The following is a 7,904-nucleotide window of genomic DNA, read 5'->3' on the forward strand; positions in this document are numbered from 1 at the left end:
GAAAAGGCTTTTGCCTCGGCTTTTTTTCGCAGCTTTGGACCGACGCGCAACCCGTATAAAGACTGCAAAAAGCGGTTCGCAATCGGCCCCCCCCGAAGCACCCCGTGAATTTTGGAGGGAAACCCGAAAGTTGATGGAGCCGACGAGTCCGCTTTGGTTTTTTTTCCGGCGGCCTAGCAGTCGACCGAATGAGTTTCCATTTCAAATTTCTAGCTCGGCTCTTTCAGGCGGCGACGAAAAAGCCTTCTTCGCCAACCACTTTCCCCGCAAGCGCGTACGTTTCTGCAGCGGAAGGAAGGCGCGTATAGAAAGGAGCGCGTGCGCCCGCCTGCCTCCCGCCCCGCCTGCCGCCGGCCCTCCCGCCCGCCTCCGCCGGCCTCCCGCCTCCGAGCAACAGCGCGAGCGTCTTTGGCCGCCCTCACCTGTATAGTGAGCGCGACGCGGGGCAGGCGACAAAGGCGGCGCCGGGGCCGGGCCTCCGGCTTAGCGTGCGCGCCGCGCGCCCTCCCGGCTGGCCGCCGTCAAACACATGCTAATTAATATGATAACTAATAGCCATTATGCAACAGGCGGCTCTCCCAAAGCGCTAATTGAATTTCCTCTTATTTCAAAGCGGGGAGGTGAGATGGATCGGGGGGGGGGGGGGGGGGGGGGGGGGCGAACCGGCCGCTGGCATTTCAATACGGCAGGCGGGGGATGAGCCCAGTCAAGCCATATCATGGGCGTTTGCTTTCGCTTTTGTTTTCTTCTTTGGCCACGTCCGAGGGAGCCGTCGTAAATATCTGGACTTGTAAGTTGACCGGCGCTCATTCCGCCGGATGCGTAACGAGCTCCGTCCCGGCCGATCCCGATTTGCGGCTGCGTCGCCTTACGTTTCGAACGCGGTCAAACCATCGTGACTTTGGACGCGCAGTAATAAGTCATTGGGAGGTAACGTGGCCAAGGCTTGATTCAATACTATCCCCCCCCCCCCAAAAAAAAATGTCCACCCGCGGAGGCGGTCGACGACGGTTCGTGTTTCGAGGTAAAACCCGCAACGTAAACCGTGGCTTCAACAGCCATTGAACTGTCTATACCGGAAGCGGGAACATAACGCCGTCGTGGAAACCTCAAAACGCGGAAAAACAAAACGAGAGCAAGGAAGGAAGGAAGGAAGAGGGGGCAAGAGTAGAAGGGGGGGCTCGGTTTCAAGGAACGGGCCGGCGGCGAGATCTTCGGGCTCCAGCCGACACCGGCGGCCCCCGCTTTATGAGACCCGGCCATTAGTCAAAACGCCGCTAATCAATGACACATTCGCGCCGCTTCCCGCTCGGTCGCTCCGCGCTAATTGGTCTATTCTGCAGCGAATGGGGAGATGCCGCTACCCCCGCTGTGGCGACGGGGGGGGTCGCACGCGTGTCGGACGCGCACGTACCGTACATCTGTTCGGCTCCGAGCGCGGTATCAGATTCCAAAAAAAAAAAAAAAAAAAGGTCAAATTGAGACAGATCGGATTTGAGCGGCGGAGGACGGGCGTCAACAATAACCAGAGAATGGCATCCTCTTTGGGGGGCGCACAAGAGGCCTAAATTCAATTGAACTTTGTTGACTGTTTAGTTAATGCCTCCTAATGTAATGCTCCACTCCATCAGAGGCCGGGCATCACAACGCAGCGGCAGCGCCACCCACGTCTCCTTGCAAGTACTGCAGAAAGAGGGCCTTGGTTTTTTGTTTGGAAAGGACGCTCGCGTGTGCGATATCGCCCAACAAACCGACCCTCCCAAAAACGGCAATCGGCGTGCGGAATTAGTAAAATGCCACATTATCAGAAAAAGGATCCAGTCAGTTTCAAAACATAGACGATGAGAACAACACATTCAGTTCCATTCATATGAAATAAAAGGATGATGTCATCCATTGAAAATGCTAATACGAAGCGATGCGTTGGAGAGCTAACGTAAGAAAGAATAAGAAGAGAAAAAAAGGGATCTTTGGGATGCATTTGAGACACGTTTCAAAACGCAGCATTTCAAAGCAACGAGGCAGACGCGAAGCCCGAGTCGAGCCCAACGCCTTCGTTCCCCGCCTGGACGGGAAACCTCGGCCGAATGCGCTCGTCCCCCTCGATTGCATTTTGGGGGACGCGGCGGCCCCTTCCGCGATGGCGTCATCCGGCGCCACCCCAATAGACGCGCGTGCGTCATATGAAAAGCGCTTCCAAAGCCAAATAAGAAGCGCCTCAAATTCGACCGCACGTATTACCGCTCAACACGCACACGCGCGCGCACACACACAATAATGTTATCGGTTTAGATCACTAGCTCAGCAGATCGCAAAGCGCATGTCGCCCACGATAACTCTCTCTTTCACGCACGCGCGGAGAGAGAGAGGGCCCTTGTCAATAGGACGTTGAGGTTTTGCCCACTAATGACCAGCGTAGCGATAAGAGAGGAGAGGTTAATGTGTTGCTGTGGGTGATCAAGATAAAAAGCATCCCTTCGAGCTGGCGCACAATGACACGGCCCGTGTGTGTGTGTGTGTGTGTGTGTGTGTGTGTGTGTGTGTGTGTGTGTGTGCGCGCGCGAAGCCCAGGTGAGGATTTTCCTTTTTTTTTGCTCAATACATCAAAACAAGCCTTCCGACAACATTCAGATTTCATGTGCCATCGTCGAATTGATTCACGTGGAGTCGGGCACGGAAAAAGCAAAGAATGGACCCCGAGTAAGCGCAGATTTGGGCACACGGCAAATACTCTATCGATCGGGCCGTCCGCCTTTGTCCATGTGCGCGCGCGACGCAAAATTAGGTACACTGGCACAATCTCGATGATGTGCCGCGGAGAATATTTTTATTCTTGACCCCGATACGGACGTGAAGGTCGATTGATATTTTTTGCGATTCGGATGATTCGAGTCGTACGGTCCTCACTATAAGCCGCGCCTTCAATGAACGGCCCGCGTTTTCGCATTATAGAATAGAAGCCGCACTGGCGGCCGGCCTCGCTTTATGCCTCCGCCAGGGGGAACGCCCACAAAAAAACATTTCAATCAGAAAGGAAGAATAAAGATGATTTGCGGAAAGTGGCCCGAAGAACGGCGAACATTAAAAGAGGCCGCTGCCGAGACTCTCAAGAGTTGAAAAAAAAAATTCCATGGTGTGAACCTGAGTGGGCTCGCTCGCTTCCGCCGCCGAAACCCTGAAAAGTAGCTGCGTGGATTGAAAAGGCCGGCGCCGTTTGGCCGTTTGGCCGTTTGGCCGTTTGGCCGTTTGGCCGCGGTCCGCTTGGGACATTTGCTCCAAATAAAGCGGCGAACCACATGCTAGCCCGCTAAACCTAATAGGTGGAGCCGCTGCCGCCATTACGCACACGCGCGCACACACAAAAGACCACCGGAGTGAAGGAACAGCCCCCCCCCCCCCCCCCCCCCCCCCGCCCCCCCGCGCACGGCCGGCCTGGGTCGTCTGACATTTGGACACTTGTCAATCATCTCTTTCAATAGCCCAAACGGCAGGAAAAATGGAGTCGGGGGGTCAGAAACTCGGCGTGTCGCCATGGCAACAGGCGCATTGAAGTTCATCGCCCGCTGGGACCGCGGCGCTAAGTGCGTGTGGGAACGTCCAATTTAGTTTGTGTGCGCGCCACCTCGTGCGCCCAATTGTTCGCCGTCAGCCAGAGGCAAACACTCCCCCCGGCCCCTTTTTTTTTTTTTAATCAGCTCTTACGCGGCTCACCTCGCAAGCCTTTTTTTTTCCCGCGGACCGCGCGCTCGGCTCGCTCGGTATTTACACTTGGCCGCGGGTCGGGGAGCGAGGCCCCGCGGGAAGTGGAGCGTCCCCCCAAAATGAGCACTTAACCTTTGCACTCTGCTCGCGCTAGCCGGCGGGCGCCATCATCGGCGGCGGAGGACGGGCTTTGGCCGCCCGGCCGTCCTTCCGCTTTGGTCTGTAGTTGCTGTCAAGCCATGGGCGGACATGTTTTTCGGGGGAGACGTCAAAGGAAAAGCAGAGCAAAAACAATCAACTAGGAGGCTAAAACGGGGTGGTCAAAAGCTGTCCGTCCGCTTCCAAATCTCAAGGCTTGCAAACGGGAGGTCACCAGATGCAGATGTCAAATTTGGCCCCCGATTTCAAAATCTGCAAAAGGCCCCTTTGAAGTGGCTTGGTCGCCGGGGGCTCGGCGCGCTTGCCCGAGGCCAAATGTTGCGGGCGAGCTTCTATTTGCCGCCGCTGTGGGTGACGCGCGCCGGCCGGCATCGGCTAAATTTAGCCGCCTAGATAAACACAGGGGAGGGTTTGTTTTCCCGGTCGGCGATCGCGCGACCCGCTTAGCCAAAGCTTCTCGCCCGTCGGGCCGAGACGCCGGCGTCCGACAAAACGCTTTAATGGCGCGCTCGCAAATTGCGCCGCCTTTCAAACAAATCTCCGAGGCGGACGATGGCGCGATATGCGGCGAGAGGGCGGGGCGTCCGACGGGCTTTTCTTTTCTTTTCCCGATCGTCGCATCTCTATTCCGAGCCCGCGCGTTGGCCGGTCACCTCTCGCCGTGCGGAAAAAAAAAAAAAAAAACCCTCTTCTCGCTCAGCCTCGTGAGGAAAATGGCCCGCTAATAGCTGCCGGATGCGGATTAACATGCTCCATTACATCCCGTGCACCGAGGCTGCCAGAAACATCGCGCGCACTCAGCACAGACCCCGCGGGTTCCCACAGATGGACAAGGCCTTACTGGAACGGCGTCATTCTAGGGGATAATTCGTGGATCATTTCGGGATAATCTTCGGCGAGCAAAGCCTTTGGGAGCGCCGCCGCCCAAGTTTGCCCACAGCCTGATTAGCCGGCGCCCCGCGCCAGCCACTTGTAGTGACCGCCGCCGCCAGCGGCCACTTTGCCGCCTCGCAAACAAACACAAACAAAGACGCCCCCCCCCGACCGCAACCCCGAGAAGGAGGGAGCGCGTAGGCGCCGTCCCGCCCACGGCGCCAATGACGCTTCACTGAAAGGCTGCGGGTTAAACGCTCCGAGCCAGCCGCTGCCAGGTGTTGTCCGACTGCCACCCCGCGGTAGGAAGCGGCGGTCGGAAGCCGAATTTGAGCGGAGTGCGGCATTTCCACACAAGCCCAGACGTCCATCGTTGACGGGGTCATCTCATTGCAAATGAGGGCCTCTCGCTTCTACGAGGGGCAGCGCCCCCTGTGTTTTTAGAGCGTATTGAAAATGGCGCAACGGCTTCAGCGGTGCCCGCACCTCCACCCCGTTAAACGCCTGACGAGGGGGGCTAAAGACGAGAGCGCCAGTAGCCGGACCGAGAGGGCGCGGGGAGCTCAAACATCCCTTCTTGGGCACTCTCGGCTCTCTTGAAACATCGCGGGGGAAGGGGGGGGGGGTGTTTGTACACAACATTGGGGCTGGCAAACGCCCTTTCTTCTATAATCAATCCCCCCTTCCAACAGGATCACGCCACTTAAAGAGGCTTCCTTTTCGCCCCTACAACATTTAGACAGAAAAAAAATCTATATAGAGATCGCGCATCGAAAGCTAAAGCCATCATGGAACAGAGTAGTCGAGCATCTCGAGATAGAGATGGCGGGTGTCCCTCGCACTTGGAAAGCAGCATAATCGCGTAATAAACACTCTTCGCCAATAGGCGGCAGCACAGTGCTTTGCCTTTGCTTCCTCTTGCTAAAACTTTGGATTCCAATGACCTCGTCAACGCGGGCAAGAGAGGTGCAAATTGAAAGGTTTTGGGCTGAGAATTTTTCAAAGGGGATAAAAAGTGTGCCTCGTCTTAAAATAGGTCAGAGGAAAACAACGCGCGAGAACGCGTTCGGAGCGCGGATGAACCGAGGGTATTCAAATGTCTTGTTTAATGCCGACATCTAGAGGCGGATGCTCGTCGTTGCATCAGTGCGCCTTTATGTCCACGCATCTCCAAAAGGTCCAATTTGATTGAGGAGAACTCATCGAGGAAAAAAAGGCACACTTTACGTGCCTCGCGTACGTCAAGAAACAATCGAATGCTAGCAAGTTGTAAAACGATTAGGCATAAACACATAGGACTGACTCGGTTTGCGTGAGAAGACGGTGCTTGGACGCCATAAAAGTTCGACTTGCATGCTAGTGGTCGTTGCAGAGCAGAGCCCTTCATTACTCACCGCAAGTTTGCAGCTTGACAAAGTTGGAAGGCTGAAGCTCCGAATCCGCTGGAGGGAAACAAGAAAAAAAAAAAAGCGTCAGCCCGGCGCCGTGGCCGCGAAAAGCGCGGCCGGCGCTCCTGTCACCTGTTCCGCACGACTGGCGGTCGGGTACGTCGCTTCCCCGCTTGACCCGCTGGCTCCACGCTGCATGCGCGCACGCGTCGTGCGCCTCGCCCTGCCCTGTCTTTGCTTTTTTTATTACCCCCCCCTCCCCACGCCACCTCCTTTTCCTGTGTGCCTGGACCCCGCCATTAGCAATCGGCTCCCATTCGCCGGCCCCGTCAGCGCCGTCGCGTCGCGTCGCCTCGCCTCACCTCGCCTCCTTATATATGGCGGGCTTTGCCTTTGCCTTCGCCTTCGCGTTTGCGTTTGCCTTTGCCTTTGCCTCTGCCTCTCCCCACCTCCAGCAGCATGAATATATTATTACGGGCACAATGGGGCCCCGCTTATTGTTTATGAATTAGCAGGCTCGCGGGCAAACAAAGCCTATTTTCATGAGAAACCACCATTTCATTTCAGCTCCAATTAGATTGGGGGGGGGGGTCCTCAGGCCTCTCAGCCCCGAAGGATGGCAGGTCCATTCAGCCGCATTGAATGGGGCCTTATTGGCGGGCCGAACAAAAGGACGGCCCAAAAAAAATGACGCACAATAACAAATGTTTCAAGAAAGGGACGCCGAGTGCTTATCCCATCCCATCCCATCCCATCCCATCCATTCATCCCCTGCGGCTTTCTTCTTCTCTTCTCTTGTCTTCTTTTCTCCTCCGCCGCGGCCGCGAGATTGCGGACATTAATGACAGCCAGTTGAAAGAGAGAAAGGCGGACGGCGGAAAGAGGAGAAGAAAAGAGGTGACTTTTGCACAATGCGCGTCAGGCCTAAAGGATGGGCGCGCGCTGGCCGGCTGGCCGGCTGGCCGGCAGGCCGGCGGCTCCTGCACGCGTGCGCCATGTGCGCGCGCGCTTGATTGATTCCGCGCATTGAAAGGCCAAAGAAAAGAAGGGGCGGGCCACCGGAACGCGGCCTTTTGTATAGCGGGCGCAGCGGCCGATTGCTGATACTCCCGCAAGCCCACGGGGGTGGCAAAGTAAAGGGGAAAAGCGGGCAGGGTGAGCAAAAGCCAACGCGACGCAAACGGGACTCGGAAGAGCAGACTGAACGAACTAGAGCGGGGAGCTTCGACAAGTGTCGCTAGGGTTGGACTTGACCTGGAATGACCCCCAAAACAGAACCATAGAACGTGTCCTTCGCGCCACACTCGAAACACGAAAAGCTGCGCTAGACATACAAACGAGCCAGCACGACAGCTCATTAACTCGCGTCACCTGAGTTACTTCCTTTCCGAGGAATTTGTCATCTTCGACCACGCGAACGCAGCGAGAACTCAACTTGAAAACACTGCACCGTGATCCCGGGGACATCGGTCGCGGTCAGCAGGGAGCACGCGAACCGTATATGCTCGGCACGTGGGAAATGGGCGACTACAAGTGACGTCAGAGCGACTTGAGGATTGCCCCCCCTCCCCCTCCGCCCCAAAAAACCAAAACCCAAACCAAAAGCATGCGCGCGGACATCTCGCGATAAACTGTCATCGAATGGCGGATTGGGAAGAAAAGTCGCGTTCGTTCAATGTATTGGTCCCGCTTCTTTCGGCTTGTTGACGCGAGTGGGATTTTCTTCTCTTGGCCCCAAGATGGCGGTCAAGCCCTCCTTTCAAAGTGCAAAGTGGCCATTAT

At 56.3% G+C, this 7,904-nt stretch overlaps 1 protein-coding gene across 1 annotated transcript in view; it reads right to left on the bottom strand.

Annotated features, from left to right (window-relative positions):
* sox1a (SRY-box transcription factor 1a) overlaps positions 1 to 7,825 on the bottom strand; it is a 39,692-nt gene extending 31,867 nt beyond the window's left edge. Inside the window, exons 1-2 of the mRNA XM_088414318.1 lie at positions 6,255 to 7,825; positions 6,129 to 6,176 (exon numbers count right to left, since the gene is read on the bottom strand). The gene's annotated coding sequence lies outside the window, so the exon portion shown is untranslated. The remainder of the gene's footprint in view (positions 1 to 6,128; positions 6,177 to 6,254) is intronic.
* Positions 7,826 to 7,904: the final 79 nt, after the last annotated feature.

Source organism: Hippichthys cyanospilos, chromosome 5 (assembly GCF_059441005.1).
Source record: "Hippichthys cyanospilos isolate Australia breed blue-spotted pipefish chromosome 5, RoL_Hcya_1.0, whole genome shotgun sequence".
In the NCBI taxonomy this organism is placed as follows: Eukaryota; Metazoa; Chordata; class Actinopteri; order Syngnathiformes; family Syngnathidae; genus Hippichthys; species Hippichthys cyanospilos.